The sequence below is a fragment of the Ambystoma mexicanum genome, chromosome 7q (assembly GCF_040938575.1).
Source record: "Ambystoma mexicanum isolate Mex_15411 chromosome 7q, UKY_AmexF1_1, whole genome shotgun sequence".
Lineage (NCBI taxonomy): Eukaryota > Metazoa > Chordata > Amphibia > Caudata > Ambystomatidae > Ambystoma > Ambystoma mexicanum.
Genome location: NC_090941.1, coordinates 40,432,915 through 40,446,881, shown reverse-complemented (window position 1 = coordinate 40,446,881; position 13,967 = coordinate 40,432,915). Strand labels below are relative to the sequence as shown.

Sequence of the window (13,967 nt, the reverse complement as noted above, 5' to 3'; positions counted from 1 at the left end):
CTACCTTCCTTGGTGTTTAGGACTGCCTGCCAGGGATAGACAGGATATCTTGATGAACTCTAAATCTAACTCTAAACTCACTAAACCACTAGGTTTGAGTATTGTACACTACCATTCTAGTCATTGCCTCAACAACATGTACAAATATCATACTAATGTGGAAAGTGTATTCTTTTGTAACCATTATATATAAGGATCGTCATAATTAGAGCATTGTAACAACATACCTTAATCCATCTCAACAAAATTACTAAGCGTGTGACCAGCATTGTATACCACATATCTCGGATAATGATTCAATGAGCATTCCATCAAACCACGTGGTCTGTTTGACAACTAAAGGGGTCTAATGAACAGAACATGTGACATCACAGGTTGTCTATAGCTCTGCACTGGGGTTGAAACAGTCCACACAGACAAATGTCGTTTTATTTTAGGTATTATTTTCTCAGGCGCATTGGTTATTTGCACTATGAACTGATTGCTCGTATCACAGCATTGTATACCACATATCTCGGACAATGATTCAATGAGCATACCCTCAAACCGCATGGTCTTTATGACAACTAAAGGGGTCCAATGAACTGAACATGTGACTCCACAGATTTACTATAGCTTTCCAGTGGTGGTGAAACAGTCTACACAGTCAAATGTCATTTTAATGTATGTATTCTTTTCTTATGCGCATTGGTTATTTGCACTATGAACTGATTGCTCTAACTTGCCCCTTTACATTCAACCAAGAGATTGTGAGCATAGGTGCCTCACTGCCTGATGAATGACTCCCCTAATGGTACCTTGGGACCCTAACAGTTTACTACACTCAGACCTCATCCGCACTTTTGACAATTCCATTTAATTAGCACATTTTTTTCACATTAGAACATTGTGGATTACTCTTTTCTCGATCACTTCATTACTTGAAATCACTGGAGACCCACTCCTTTTAGATTAGTCATTATCATACATAGCATCATTAATGTTTCTTAACTTTGCAGGGTTAGTTACTAGTAGAATTATAATATATGACGCTGTACGCGATGATGTCAGATGTTTACATCTTACGTCATTGCGCTCGCGCAACTAGACGTCATTTCACTGACGGCCCAGACATTTCCATTTAGCAACTGCAGTGCATCGGAGGTTGAACCGCATCTACTCTGTCCGTTGTAGCACCATAACGAAAGTAAGTTTAACATGAACAATCTTTACTCTGCTGTTCACGAGGTTATGTGTGGTGGGCATATATCTGACTCACATTTCTTAGTAAGGATACTGATATTCATCAGCTTTCACTAAGCCCTGCGAGCACCATACCATATTCCATTTATTTTGACTCCAAACTATCTTCTTTCTAATAGTCAACATTACGGTAACCGTTATATATTTAGGCTAACAGGGTGGTGTATTGTTTCATCCAGCTAATTTTACAGGCCTTATGGTCCGCCATTTGTGGTCTAATACCTTGCCTCACTATCACACTAAGCCCTCCATAGTAAACACCACGATGCACTATTGAATCACCCTTTTTTTTACCATCCTCTACGTGGGGACCACTAAATGGCAATCTCGTGAAAAATCATGTCCACTTAGTGACTGTATTTACATTTACAACCTTAAGCAACATTAGAGTACATTCTTGTGCATTTTTTTGCATTTTTTCCTACATATATTTCCGACAGAGGTAAACTAGAATTCTGTTGTACTTTACTTTGTACCTATAGAGTCTGCGACTTCTCATGTGAACCACATTATGAGTGGCTCTGGGTTTAATCTAATAAGTGTCCGATGACTACATACTTACTTGGACACTGGAACTGGAGACCCAGAGACCTTAAGCATATACGATAAAGCTTACAACTGGGAGGCAAGCTCTTATTTTTTGTCCGTTCCAGAATTTTATGAGTCCGTTTTACATAGTACCTTGTAGGGAAAGATACCCAATTTACCTTGCAGTATAAAGGCAAGGAGTTAAGACTTCTGTTTTGCACATCTGAGAATCTGGGTCAAGAACAATTTTTCACTGACGACTCTACAGCTGCTCTACTCTATACTCTGGAACTTACTGCCCTTTCAGAGGTAGGCCTCTCATAATACTTACCGGTGAGAGACAGAATTTTTGGAATTTCGAGTATAATTACTCGTGTATATATATTGGGATATGTGGGATGTATTTACCCAGGCATCCGAGCCCTACCTCAAAACTGTGCAGTACTGACATGGAAAACATCATGATGGCCAGAGCTTCCCAGAAAATGCACGGGGAAATGCATGAAGAATAGGCTGCCACTCATTTTTGCCGATGTTATGGGCACAGAAGGACACTGCCTAAAACCACCATTGGACTACCCACACAGTAGTCTGAAACCATTGGGAGTGGCAATGCTGATTGCCAAAAGCAAATCCATAACTGTTGGGAATTCATTTTCTTAATCCCAAAAAGGGGTGCAGTACCAGTACTCACCACTATCCAAAAGCCGGCGTTTTAAAACCACCAGATTTTGTAGAAAACTGAATAAATGAACCCAAAACATGCCAAAGAAAGACATTTTAAGAGGTGGATCCAATGTACAGTTATATTCTGAAGTGACTTGAAGGTTTATAACAAGACTGGCTGAGCTGTGGATTTCAGCAATTTAAGTAGATTTGGACTGAAAGACATTAAAAATCTAAATGTTTAAATTGACTGAGTGACCTACTTTTGAGTGTCACATAGGTTGCAATTGTTTAAATGTCATAGTTTTAAACTTAGAATCAGCATCCTAGCTGCATATGTAAAAAAATGTCTTGACTTAAACTGGGGAACAGAAATGACATGTAGCTAAAAACTGGCTTTAAGAGATTCCAATTTTGCCTGGCAACTACCCCCCATCAGGAGTGAAACTTGAGTCACAGCTGTGTTCCCAGGCCTATCTGCCTTTTGCTGGCCACACTAAGGATATGCCATCTCTCTGATAATTGAATTAAGGGGGGCCCCCACAGAATACAGGAGCTCTGAACAAAGCCCTGTCCTGACCCAGGCAGATGGTTTATTGCAGATGTCGTAAAAGTAGCTTCCTCCTGAAGCAAAGGGGAGGGGCACTGCCTGTGAGAGCAAGCTGGCTTGGCAGAACTGGAAAAACCAGAAATTCAACCTTGTGCTGGAGGAAAACCACACCCCTTTGGGGCCAGAACATAACTCTACAAAGATGAATAACTCATAGTACGGACTTGTGAAAATTATTTAAATGATACCATAATTCTTGTGATTTTTCTGCCCACATTTTAAGAGGTTTTTAGAACCGGTGGCATGTTCAGGGGGGTTTTAGCGGAAAAGAGGATATTACTCAAAATGTGTGCATGTGAAAAATCTGACACTTCATCAACTAATGTCCATACTCCTTGCGCACATGTGTGTAAATTTGGGTTAATGTCCGAAATTGCAAACCAGTTAAAAAGTGCAAAATATTGCCATTTCTGAATGCAAGCCCCCAGGAAGAGCAGAGTTTGAACAGGGTATACCTCCTGTAATGCATGATGGGTGCATATGATTTTAAAACAATATGTACCTCTGCAAATATGTATTTAGTTCAAACCTAGATTTGTGTGTAAGTTGACAGGAGGAGTGGACTTTCTGCAGGCTGTAAAATGACATCACTCTGACACAACTTAGCTCCCCCAATCAGGGGAGAAATGAAAGCTTGGCCAATGATAAGTGGAGAGGGGTAGGGTCTAGTGATGCTGCACACACACCCATAAAAAAACACATAAAAGCAGACAGACAGGACAGATAGGGACCTTCAAATCCATTTGCAGCTGGAAGCTCTGCCGGGAAAATCCATACTTTACCTCCATCAATCTCTAGAGAAAGCTGTGCAGGAAGATCCAGACTTTAAATCCCTCAATCTTCAGAATCCAGAGAGAGAGCAGACCCAGATCACTGTGAAGTGCAGAGACCAGAGTCCAGTCTAAAACCTGACCAGATCCGTGGCGAGGCCCATTTAACTCAAGAATATAGTGTGAGTACCTAGAAAACTGTGCAGAACCAATCTCTTAGTTAAAATAATATAATCCAAGCTATTTTAATCTAAGTAGAACTGTCTCCTAACTGTCACCTGTCATTTGTAAAGCTGTCACTTGTCATTTTCTAGTTGCAAGCTGCACTTGTCTTTTTGAACTTTAAAATTTCAAATCTGAAAAACGACCTTTATTTAATCGCTCATATCTCCGTGACCGTTTGTCCTAGAGACTTGCAGTAACTTTCCTCAGAAAGCTTAGAATCGTGGCTTTCCTACGAACCTAGAACCGCATTCCTACCCCCTAAAGTTTTGCCGTAATCGTGAAAAACGCACTCGCGAATTTTGCCGCGATTTGCACATTTCTCCACGTGTGAAAACAGAAGCTTCTTGCTTTCATTTGCCAAAAATTTGTTTAACCTACCAATTACTCCTAGATCCTTGCTAAAGTGAGCCTGGACTAATATTAACTTGATTTCACTCACCCTGAACCTCCTAGAGGGAATTAAAAGCATTTTAGCATATTTTTTTTCTACATTGCCAGCACATTTAAAAGCATTTGGGCCTGTGTTTTCAATGTCTGTAGTCTAAGTTGCTGGGTGAACTGAATCACATTTGATTGCATTTCTGAGAACTGTGTGCCTCCCTTCCATTTCCTTGCATAGCATAAAAGGGGGGGGGGGGTGAATTGTCCAAGAAAGTGATTACATTGTCTTTTGCTGAAATCCTATCAAGTTATTTTCTGTACTGCATTTCATTCCACATTGCATCCATTTGAAACCCTAAAAGTATTGTTGCTATCTTATCCATCCTATAACCACTCATCATTGATTATAAAGAAGTGGGCTACTGCCAGACTATCCATTATTGATTACATATCAGATTAAGTGTGATATCCAATTATTAATTTATTATAAATTGTGATATATATCTATATTGTTTAAATTCTCAAATAAACCTTTTAACTTGCAAAACAGAACTACTTCTTGGCTCAGTGGGGTCAGGGGGATTCCAATAGAGGGGTGTTATATAGGGGTAGTCATCCAGAACGCATGAACTGGACATAAAGATATATCAATAAGGGTTTCCATTCAGTATCCCAGACTAGGCATTGACTTAGCTGTAGTGTTGAATTGAATCCTCTTACAGATATCTACAGGTAACCAATCCAGTTATGAAATTGGAACATTACCCAGCCTAAACACAGGCAGAATCACAGTGGGGCACCTATGCAAGTTATTGTCCCCTCCAACTTATTCATCTAACTGAAGATCCTTAAAGTTTAACATCTCTATATATGTAAACCGAGAGAATATTATTTGGTTTGTACCCTATAGAGATCATAAATCTGGATCACAGAGTGTTTTGACATAAATAACCACTCTTGATGAAGGAAATTCTATTTCCGATATGCGTTGAGTTTTTAATTGTAATTACTTCTGATTACAGTGTGTCAATATGAGTGTAATATTGTAACTCTTTGTTTATAATCGGAACGTTTTTTTGCTCTACTTTTTTAAATTAAAACTTTTGTGTCAATCACAAATTAATGTGGAATGAAGTTTACTCACAAACAAGTTTTGTCAAGATACAACCTTTTAACTCAAATTGAATTCTATTTATCAAGTTGGTTACCATACAATTTTCTGAGTGTGCATGGGATGTGAGTGATCCACAGACCGTGGACACTTTCTTTTTGCCTGTACTTTGTTCATCGCAACCCAGTGCCAGCGTTGCATTACTCTCCTCTGCGCCTCACTAATCTAATTACTCCTATCTAACATCAGAGACATATGTGTGCAACCGTGATTTTTTTTTGGTTCGTTGATTGGTGCAGGTCAGAACGAAAAGGATCATGAGTGTAGATATTCTTTCTGTGCGCTTGGTGAAGACACTTGGCAGATTGTCATCCAAAGGGGAGAGACAAGTATCTGATAGACATGGGTCTGGCTATCCTCTGACGTGAAGCAGTGTTATAGGGCAAAATAGGATAGTTCTAACTTGATTAATATTCTTCTGGTCAGGGCTACCCCTGTTGTGTCAGTGGGGTATTTGTGGGTGTAGATTAAGGTGGTAGGATAACTTAGAAAATAACCCATTAGTCTCAATAAAAAGGGGAATAGGCCGTACATGGCAAAACAACCTGGCATCCTCCCTTCACTCCTACCACTGAACTCTTGCAGAGAGGCCTATTTCCCATTTTCACATTGCCACTGTCAGGGTCTCTCTCTAACTTGCTTACTCTCTTTCTCTAAGGTGGTAGTCTGGAAAACCAACTAAACATCCTAATCAACATGCTAAGAGTTATCGGGTAGGAACATTTGGTTCAGAGAAAGACCTGCTTGCAGTAGAAGCGCACCAAGTGTCAATTTGACTTTCAGTAGTATTTTGGTTGGTAGGTAGAGATCCACCTCAAACATCCATCATATCTGCTCAGGTTTTGTGCTCGGGGTGCAGATGGGCCATTTGACTATCAGGGCAACACCTGCTGGAGCAGTTGATGGCTTTTGGAAGGCAGTTAGGGATAAGGTCAGAAATGAATGTAGTGTCCCCCATAGGTCTCAAACTCATCTCACGCAGTGCACACAACCACAGGGCAAAATGAAATCCTCAATGGGCCTACCGGCCACCACTCTGAGATTATTCATCTCAAATCCTCTCCCTCTCTTCTTTCCTCATAAACCCTCAATAGCAAACTCAAGTGGTCTGTTGAGAATTTCTGAAAAACAAGTAATCACTTCCTAACAAAACTTGTTATCGCATCGGCTGATCGCAATAAGTTTCAGAAGCACGGCCAAGCACCACAGAATTGCAGCAACTTACTGTTGAATGGCGTTTTTTGAGTTTGGTCTATCTAATTATGTCATTAATTAATTGTAAATACACCTCCTTAAATGTGTCTTTGAAAGAAAGACGTATGAGACTGTGGGTCCCTGTTCTGCATCAACCCTAGAACTTTTTTCAATGTTAAAAAATGCTTGCAAGTGTAGGTGCTAGTCTGACAAAGGCAAACAATAGTGGGGCAAATTCATTTTTATATGTTTTTTGTGGTAACACTTAAATGTTGAAGAGACTTAGTGTCTGGCAATATGTATGTATGGCCATTATAGAATTGCAGGAGGAGCTGAGCGGTGTGCATGGATGTATGACTTTCCTGAGTGGAAAAAGACACCATACAACTGAGCCTGGCCAATCGCGTAGCATTTTCATTGGAACATGCCCCATGAAATGGTATTCACCTGTCTGTCTCCAGTGGTACATGGAGACAGAATCGTGGAGACATTTGTACATGGAGACAAATGGGTAGATTTGTTTAATTCCTTTCAAACTGGACAGGAATACATTTTTCTCATGAAGGGAGGTAGCAAGCACATTTTGCATAAAATGATCCAAGATCTTTTTCTATAGAGTAATATGCTTGAAGGGTTGCCTAGATTCTGTTATGTCATGTTTTGTTTCTGTATTATCATTAGTGGGCTGTTGGCTCTGATGCCGATATTTAGAGCAGGTGGATGTTATGTTGATTCATACCGCCGACCGCTACCACCCAAGGGCAGTCTCCAGGCGCTGCTGTGGCTAGTAGATGAATATGAGAAGATTTAAGTGTCCTTCCCAGGCAGTGCTGAAGGCATTCTATTGGACAGAAATCTGGGGCCTTGATTGTGGGAGGCACAATGCACCACTAATGTTAGCTAAAGATTGATTTTGGATGTCACTGTAAGCTGGTGCCAGGTTGAATAACATATGTAATGTGTTCCCAGCGACCAGTCCCTTTGATAGCCCAAGCTGCAGTAATCTGTAATTGTTGCAGGCAGCCAGGAGGAAAGCAGGAAGTCCAAAATAAAAACTGTTTGCATATTTAATCCTGGATAACTACAGGATGACTACTGCTGATTTTTTGGTTTGTGCTCTAGTTGTATTATATGTTAGGGATATATCTTGAGCGCATGGCCACCTTAAGGTATCTTGGCGCTAAATAGTCGGGCAAGCATCCACACGAAAAAGTCAAAAAGACCAGGCAAGCCAATGCTGCCTAGAAGAGAAGAGTCTTTATTAATTTTCTAAAGGTTAGATGGTTGGAGAGTTTCTTTATGGGTAACAACAGTTTGTTGCATAATATAGCGGCTGCAATAGAGAAAACCTGTCCTACTATCACCGTGCATCGATAGGGAGGCACGATAAGCAGATCAGCCGATGCGGAACGCAGCCCGCGACTAGGGTGATAGCGTGCAAACTTAACCCAAAAGAACTCTGCACCCTGATAATGTAGAGCCCGGTGTACTATACGTAGGGCCTTAAACTTGATGCCCTAATACACAGTTAACCAATGAAAGGATCATAATACCGGGGATATATGGGTTCCATAAGGGTTGCTAGTTGCTACCCAGGCTGCCAGATTTTGCAAACGCTGTAGTTATGGATTGATGAATGCAATGGCTCAGAGATACCCAAAGCCTATCCGAATGACAGTTGTTTTCCGGGGAGAGAAAAGGGCTTGAATCAAGAATCAATCCCAGATATTTCACTTTTTATGCTAGTTCTGAAAAGCTACAGTCCTCTCGTGACCGGAAGGATCATGCCAGCTGCTGAGTTGGGTGGGGAGGAGGTTCCTACAATCAGACTCTTGGACATAGATGGATTAAGTTTAAGCATATTTCTGCTAATCCAGCAGTTAATTGGTAGTAAATATGAATTCAGCTGGAAAGAGGAAGATGACTTATCCATTCAGTGTACTTGTAAAAGTCCATGCTATAACTTTTAACGAGCATCATTAATGGAAGAAAATGTTTATTAAATTCGATCAGCAGCAATGCTGATCCTGGGTGTCTCCACAAGTCACATGAAGAAAGGTGAAAGGACAAGGGTAGGAAGATAGCTGACAAACGGTCTTTAAGAAAATATGTTATCCAAGATAATGTTATGGTAGGCCACCTATGCCTTAGGATTCCAGCCTTTCCTGCAGAATAGCATAGTGCAAAACATTGAAGGCAGCACTTAAATGCCAAAGGTTAAGTGCCAAAGTTGTTCCAACATCGACCTTTATTCATCCAACTTGAAAGAGTCAAATAGTTCATACTGCTCCATATAGTTCTGCAGCTGTGATATCACCACTCTTTCCTCTATTTTTCTGGTTACGACAGATTAGCAGAAATCCTGCCCATATAAGTCACAACTTGACATCACCTAGACTTAGAATCTACTGACCAGCCAAGGGTGGACAATCTGCAACTCAACACAGTGCTGCATGTTAATAATTTTGTGTACATGCACAATACAGCATACCAGTTTCTCCCTTAACACCCTTCCCTGTTAATGTTATCTTTATCCTGCTGTACAGCACTCTGCTGCTTCCAAATAAGGTTTGTGCTACATTAATATAATATGTTTTTAAAAAGTGTTTATATATTTATTATTTTAAACATACAGTTTTAATACAAAAAATGTTGTTTCTCCATTGGTGTCCCAGGAGTCAACATAAAATACAAATAAAACAATGCTAATTTTAGAGCTTCCTTTACAAGTCCTCGAAAAGACATAGTCCACATCTCGGCGTAATGGATAGTGCAAATGTTCCCATAGAGGCCAGTTGGAGAAGACGAAAAGAGTACACATAGTGTGATTCAGTTCAAATTTAACTTTACACACAGTATTCAAAGTAATACATGTTATAACAAAATAGACACTTTAAATCTTTATATACTTTATTAAAATGTCATGTGATACACCCTTATCAAAATAAATTAAATAAAACATATCCAGTGACATTCTACAGTTTTGTTCCATTTCACTTTTGAACATCCTCAACTCATTTATGTCACTGTCCATTCATTATTGTCACGTATGTCACACAATGCCACTACACTGCATGACCATCACAGCCATGTAAAAGACCCCTGTTGGGTTGAAAACAAGTGTTGGCACAAGTGGCTAATAAAAGCACCTAGAATGTAACCTCAATGCAAGATTCAGCTCTAGTTTTAGATATGAGCCCAGAATCAACGAAGTATCAGTGCATGGCTTGAGTTTAGTTCCAACATCCAACTCAACATATTTATCACCAAGATAAGTGAGAGTTGATTGCCCACTAAACATCATTCCCAAGATTAATTCATTCATTCATTACGCCATTTAATATAGATACAAATCTCGATAGCTATAGTTCTCTTGCATGTGCAAATTTGCCATCATGCAACATTTCATATTGACCTAAAATTGCACAGAATCTACAAATACACTTTTCCCTAACCGGTCCAACGCGCGGGCCAGTTGTCGTAAGGTATCGTAGTTGGTTTAATCTGAACAGAAGAAACATATTTCTGAGTGTGGGGGATGGAAACTTTATTATATACAATCGAGGCTTACCCTTTAAGTGCATGAGACCAATTCCTCTATGGTATGTTTCCAAGCAGCACATTCAAGGTTATGAATTAAATCCCATGTGTATGCTTTCTTTGTTAAGTGACTTATGATATTTACACTATCAGCTTCCCAGTTTTCATGTCGACCTTAGACATAAAGTCTATGGGCCTCATTTTTTCGTTTACCAGTGCAGTAATAAAGTGCCAGTATTACTGCATACCGGCACGTTACCACACTGGTACACAACAACGTTGCCGGTAGGGTAGTGGATTTACCTCCAGCTCTGAGCTTGAGATATATCTGCCACCTTACCGACAACAAACTGCCGGTATTACCGGCCCGGTAATACCTGCAAGTACGCCCATGAATCCTATGGGACTCCATGGAATGTGGATTTACTGGTGTTTCCACCACTTGGAATCTGCCAGTGATTACGGTAGACCATTTGGCAGGAACAGTACTACAGTTTGCCTGTAATGGCCATGAGTAATCGCCAGATTTTTCCCAGTCTATAGAACCAAACATTTTTAGTGTCCAAGCAGGCATTGTACCGTAATAAATGCTTGGCACAATGCTCTGATTGTACACCAATAGCAAACCCTTAAAACAATATCCTCCTTGTTGGGTTACATAGTTCTTTATCACAGCGATTTTAGTCAACATTTCAGTGACACGATTTTCTCTAAATAAGCCTGCATTTGATGGTGCAGAGAGGAAAACGTCTAAATAATTAAAGGCACTCACACATTCTAGCAAAACAAAAGAGTTGATGGCTGGAAGGTTTAGAATAAATCTTGACCTCTGGCATTGCTCTGGGCAACCCTCCAGACCATCGTTCTTCGCCTGCCAAGCCATTACAAAAGGGGAAAAACCATATGCAAATCAGGCTTGGTCCCACCCCCAAAGGGGTAGTCCATCCCAAACTGCTAGGTCACATCCCTTTTGCACGAGACCACAAGCATCTCCAGACATGTTTCAGCCTTGTTGGGCGTCATCAGTGAGGAGTAGCTTGGGTCTCTAGGCCCAGCAGGCAAGGGACCCACGTCTGGGCATACCCTTCCCACTCGGGGTGACAATAGCAAAACAAAAGAGTTGATGGCTGGAAGGTTTAGAATAAATCTTAACCACTGGCAATGCTCTGGGCAACCCTCCAGACCACTGTTCTTCGCCTGCCAAGCCATTACAGAAGGGAAAGACCATATGCAAATCAGGCTTGGCCCCACCCCAAAAGGGGCAGTCCAGCCCGAACTGCTAGGCCACATCCCTTCTGCACGAGACCACAAGCATCCCCAAACATGTTTTACCCTTGTTGGGGCTCATCAGTGAGGAGTAGCTTGGGTCTCTAGGCCCAGCAGGCACGGGACCCACGTCTGGGCATACCCGTCCCACTCGGGGTGACATAGCAAAAACAAAGAGGTGATGGCTGGAAGGTTTAGAATTAATCTTAACTACTGGCAATGCTCTAGGCAACCCTCCAGACCACCGTTCTTCGCCTGCCAAGCCATTACAGAAGGGAAAGACATTACAATCTACCTGGAAGGCACCAAAGGACATAGTGCCAAGGGCCCCAGAAGTTATTAAACCAGCATCGATCCTACCAGTTTGTACCACTTATAATAGCATGTTCTTGTCGGGGGGAAATTCTCCCGGGGTCTGCTGGACCGTTCGCGGACCCCCGGGCAGGGACGCCCCAACTCCTCCCGCGTATCCCAAAAATGAGTATGAGGCACACGCAAGAAGCAAGGTGGTTCTGCTGTTTATTAAACAACGGCAGGGATGGGTCAAGGATCGTACGCGTCCGTCCTGACTCTCTCTCAAAATTCGTGGGGCTCGCAGGCCCTTTTTACCTCAGTATGACGCGCTACTCGCGTCACCTGGGAAAGTTAGCAAAAAACCTATCGTCACTCTGGATTGGTGCCTCGAGTGGTCGGGTTAGTATAGCATACGTATAGAGAACGCTGTTAGTGGCTAAGGGTCAGTCAGGTGGTATACTTGGGTTGTCCCTTCTATTAGATACATGAAAATTGTTACATGAAGACCCCTGATGATTGGCTAATGTTAATGGCGTCAGTGATAAGTGCCCCGTGCTCTGATTGGTCCACTCGCGAGCCCCCCAGTCTGGGACCATCGTTGTTCCCAGCTCGCGGTGCACCTGCCATTTGCAACAATGTGTAACTATGTGTTTGTGCAGACAATGCGTGGATTTGTTCATATGCTTGAGGGCAGACTACTCCCACAGCCGCAGATGTCCATTGAGCCGCTTCATTGTTGCTGCCTGTGTCTCAAAACCTGGGACCCAGGCGCCTCCTCCCTCCTGGGTCTGGCACCCTGTCAGGTTCGGCTTGGTCACGTGAGGAGAGACCGTGGTTGAGGCAGAATTCTGCACATTTAATGTTGCATTTTCCACTGTGTGTCTGGCTTAGTTTGCAGGTGTGACCTTGGCTTCGGCTTGTGGCATGCGGGTTTGCTACATTGTTCCCTTGGCTGTCCGTTCTCGCCGGGCTCATTCTGCAGGGTCAGCAATTGTACTCTTGCTCGTTCAATGTTCATGGAGGCTCTTGCTTGCGGCCTTCTTGGGCCTGGTGCATAGGTGGGGATGTTTGATGCACGGCGCTTTAAGTTACGGTATCATATTGTTTTATCCCCAGTATCATGTCTTCGTTATATTTCTCATTGCAATGCATGGGTTAGGAGAAGCGTCAGCAAGCATTTTAGACAAGTTCGTTGTGCGTCTTGCGTTTCTGCATTTTGAAAAACCTATGTGAAAAGTAATAAAGATGCGCGTCTGTGGGTGTGTCCGTCACCTACGTCATAGCACTGAATATGTTCTTCGTGTGGATTGGTGTGGGAGTGTCCAGTGTGCATGTTTGCACGGGTGTTCTGACCGTTGGCTAGGCCGTCATGGCATCTCTAACGATGTGGTTATTTACTGTTGAATGGTTTAGTCGAGTTCATCCATGCCGCAGGTGTCGGCATGGGCAGGGCAGGCTGGTGGGCAGGCTGGTGGGCAGGATGGTGGGCACATCCGTATGTTCCTGTACCAGGGTATTTGGTCGTCTGGTAGATAGGCAAACTCCTCTCATGGCGGGTGTCTGGGCCGCGATCCTCTAGGCCAGGGGCGTGAGGGGATTGGTGGGACTCTTTTGTCCCATTCTCCTACTTCATTCTGGAACAATTATTTAAGCAAAAAACCCTGAGCAGGGGATGCGCAACCGCTTCAGGTAGTGCCCCGGGGACTGAGCAAAGCGAAAATGAGAACAAAGTCTGTTCTCCTTTTCCATGGCAGCCATTGAAATTATTAAACAAAAGTAAAACAAACAAAATGGTCACCATGGAACGGGAGAAGGGACTACAGATAGTCCCTTCTCACTTTCCATGGCAGCATTCAAAAAGATGAAAAACGTAAACAAGCATCTGCTCCCGATCAGGATCGCAATGAATAAGGCAAATGGGATGAGAAGGGAGGGAAATATGAGGTAAAGGGGTTGGGGGATGTGGGGGAGGGATGGGAGAAAGGGGAGATCCCAGCCTCCAGCCCAGAGGAGGCTCAGGGCACCAGGATTACCATCTGGTTACTGCCCCATTCTGAGCCTCCCCATTGGCTGGGAGGCT

The 13,967-nt window shown here is 42.4% G+C and overlaps 1 protein-coding gene across 1 annotated transcript in view; it reads left to right on the top strand.

Annotated features, from left to right (window-relative positions):
• Positions 1–13,967, top strand: part of CNKSR2 (connector enhancer of kinase suppressor of Ras 2) — a 2,376,238-nt gene that overhangs the window by 1,473,866 nt on the left and 888,405 nt on the right. The window lies entirely within an intron of this gene.